The following is a 3,971-nucleotide window of genomic DNA, read 5'->3' as shown; positions in this document are numbered from 1 at the left end:
AAGGTCCTTCATTGAAAAATTCTTATTCAAGTAGGCCTTGATGCTGTCCAAGAGTTCTATATCATTTCCCATCAAAAGTATGTCATCTACATATAGTATGAGAAATTCTACAGAGCTCCCACTCACCTTTTTGTAAACGCAGGCTTCTCCATAAGTCTGTGTAAACCCAAACGCTTTGATCATCTCATCAAAGCGAATGTTCCAACTCCGAGATGCTTGCACCAGCCCATAAATCGAGCGTTGGAGATTGCACACCTTGTTAGCATTCTTAGGATCGACAAAACCTTCCGGCTGCATCATATACAATTCTTCATTAAGGAAACCATTAAGGAATGCCGTTTTGACGTCCATTTGCCATATTTCATAATCGTAGAATGCGGCAATTGCTAACATGATTCGTACGGACTTTAGCTTCGCTACCGGTGAGAAAGTCTCATCGTAGTCAACCCCTTGAACTTGTCGATAACCCTTAGCGACAAGCCGAGCTTTATAGATGGTCACATTACCATCCGCGTCTGTCTTCTTCTTAAAGATCCATATATTTTCTATGGCTCGCCGCTCAACGGGCAAGTCAGTCAAAGTCCATACTTCGTTTTCATACATGGATCCTATCTCGGATTTCATGGCTTCTAGCCATTTGTCGGAATCCGGGCCCGCCATCGCTTCTTCATAGTTCGAAGGTTCACCGTTGTCTAAGAACATGATTTCCAAGACAGGGTTGCCGTACCACTCTGGTGCGGAACGTGTCCTTGTGGACCTTCGAATTTCAGTAGGAGCTTGATCAGAAGTATCTTGATCATCATCATTAACTTCCTCTCTAGTCGGTGCAGGCACCTCAGGAACATTTTCTTGAGTCGCGCCATTTTCCGGTTCAAGAGGTAATACTTCATCAAGTTCTACTTTCCTCCCACTTACTTCTTTCGAGAGAAACTCTTTCTCCAGAAAGAATCCATTCTTGGCAACAAAGATCTTGCCTTCAGATCTGAGGTAGAAGGTATACCCAATAGTTTCTTTAGGGTATCCTATGAAGACGCATTTTTCCGATTTGGGATCGAGCTTTTCAGGTTGAAGTTTCCTGACATAAGCATCGCATCCCCAAACTTTTAGAAACGACAGCTTAGGTTTCTTCCCAAACCACAATCCAAACGGTGTTGTCTCAACGGATTTCGACGGAGCCCTATTTAAAGTGAATGCGGCAGTCTCTAAAGCATAGCCCCAAAAAGATAGCGGTAAATCGGTAAGAGACATCATAGATTGTACCATATCTAATAGAGTGCGATTATGACGTTCGGACACACCATTACGCTGAGGTGTTCCAGGCGGCGTGAGTTGTGAAACTATTCCACATTTTCTTAAGTGTGTGCCAAATTCGTGACTCAAGTATTCTCCTCCACGATCTGATCGTAGAAACTTGATTTCCCTGTCATGTTGATTCTCAACCTCACTCTGAAATTCCTTGAACTTTTCAAAGGTTTCAGACTTGTGTTTCATTAAGTAGACATACCCATATCTACTCAAGTCATCAGTGAGGGTGAGAACATAACGATAGCCACCGCGAGCCTCAACACTCATTGGACCGCACACATCAGTATGTATGATTTCCAATAAGTTGGTTGCTCGCTCCATTGTTCCTGAGAACGGAGTCTTGGTCATTTTACCCATGAGGCATGGTTCGCACGTGTCAAATGATTCGTAATCAAGAGACTCTAAAAGTCCATCAGCATGGAGCTTCTTCATGCGTTTGACACCTATGTGACCAAGGCGGCAGTGCCACAAGTATGTGGGACTATCATTATCAATCTTACATCTTTTGGTACTCACACTATGAATATGTGTAGCATTACGCTCGAGATTCATTAAGAATAAACCATTCACCATCGGAGCATGACCATAAAACATATCTCTCATATAAATGGAACAACCATTATTCTCGGATTTAAATGAGTAGCCATCTCGAATTAAACGAGATCCCGATACAATGTTCATGCTCAAAGCTGGCACTAAATAACAATTATTAAGGTTTAAAACTAATCCCTAAGGTAAATATAGAGGTAGCGTGCCGACGGCGATCACATTGACCTTGGAACCATTCCCGACGCGCATCGTCACCTCGTCCTTTGCCAGTCTCCACTTATTCCGCAGCCCCTGCTTTGAGTTACAAATGTGAGCAACTGCACCGGTATCAAATACCCAGGAGATACTACGGGTACTACTAAGGTACACATCAATTACATGTATATCATATATACCTTTTGTTTTGCCGGCCTTCTTGTCTGCTAAGTATTTGGGGCAGTTCCGCTTCTAGTGACCACTTCCCTTGCAATAAAAGCACTCAGTCTCGGGTTTGGGTCCATTCTTTGGCTTCTTCCCAGTAGCTTGCTTACCGGGCGCGGCAACTCCCTTGCCGTCCTTCTTGAAGTTCTTTTTACCCTTGCCCTTCTTTAACTTAGTGGTTTTATTGACCATCAACACTTGATGTTCTTTCTTGACTTCTACCTCTGCTGATTTCAGCATTGCAAATACCTCAGGAATGGTCTTTTCCATCCCCTGCATATTGAAGTTCATCACAAAGCTCTTGTAGCTTGGTGGAAGCGACTGGAGGATTCTGTCAATGACCGCATCATCCGGGAGATTAACTCCCAGCTGAGTCAAGCGGTTATGTAACCCAGACATAGTGAGTATGTGCTCACTGACAGAACTATTTTCCTCCATCTTACAGCTAAAGAATTTGTCGGAGACTTCATATCTCTCGACCTGGGCATGAGCTTGAAAAACCATTTTCAGCTCTTCGAACATCTCATATGCTCCATGTCTCTCAAAACGCTTTTGGAGCCCCGGCTCTAAGCTGTAAAGCATGCCGCACTGAACGAGGGAGTAGTCATCAGCACGTGTCTGCCAAGCGTTCATAACGTCTTGGTTCTGTGGGACAGGTGGATCACCTAGCGGTGCTTGTAGGACATAATCTTTCTTGGCAGCTATGAGGATGATCCTCAGGTTCCGGACCCAGTCCGTATAATTGCTGCCATCGTCTTTCAGCTTGGTTTTCTCTAGGAACGCGTTGAAGTTGAGGACTACGTTGGCCATTTGATCTACAAGACATATCGTAAAGATTTTAGACTAAGTTCATGATAATTAAGTTCATCTAATCAAATTATTCAATGAACTCCCACTTAGATAGACATCCCTCCTGTCATCTAAGTACAACATGATCCGAGTCAACTAGGTCGTGTCCGATCATCACGTGAGACGGACTAGTCAACATCGATGAACATCTTCATGTTGATCATATCTTCTATACGACTCATGCTCGACCTTTCGGTCTTCTGTGTTCCGAGGCCATGTCTATACACATGCTAGGCTCGTCAAGTCAACCTAAGTGTTTGCATGTGTAAATCTGTCTTACACCCGTTGTATGTGAACGTTTGAATCAAACACCCGATCATCACGTGGTGCATTGAAGCAACGAACTGTCGCAACAGTGCACAGTTAGGGGGAACACTTTCTTGAAATTATTATGAGGGATCATCTTATTTACTACCGTCGTTCTAAGTAAACAAGATGCAAAACATGATAAACATCAAATGCAATCAAATAATAATAGTGACATGATATGGCCAATATCACATAGCTCCTTTGATCTCCATCTTGGGGCTCCATGATCATCTTGTCACCGGCTTGACACCATGATCTCCATCATCATGATCTCCATCACTGTGTCCCCATGAAGTTGCTCGCCAACTATTACTTCTACTACTATGGCTAACGCGTTTAGCAACAAAGTAAAGTAATTTACATGGCGTTTCTTAATGACACGCAGGTCATACAAAAAATATAGACAACTCCTATGGCTCCTGCCGGTTGTCATACTCATCGACATGCAAGTCGTGATTCCTATTACAATAGCATGAACAACTCATACATCACATATATATCATTCAGCATTCATCACAACTTTGGCCATATCATATCAC

Source organism: Triticum dicoccoides, chromosome 4A, assembly GCF_002162155.2.
Source record: "Triticum dicoccoides isolate Atlit2015 ecotype Zavitan chromosome 4A, WEW_v2.0, whole genome shotgun sequence".
In the NCBI taxonomy this organism is placed as follows: domain Eukaryota; kingdom Viridiplantae; phylum Streptophyta; class Magnoliopsida; order Poales; family Poaceae; genus Triticum; species Triticum dicoccoides.
This window is presented reverse-complemented; position numbering follows the sequence as displayed.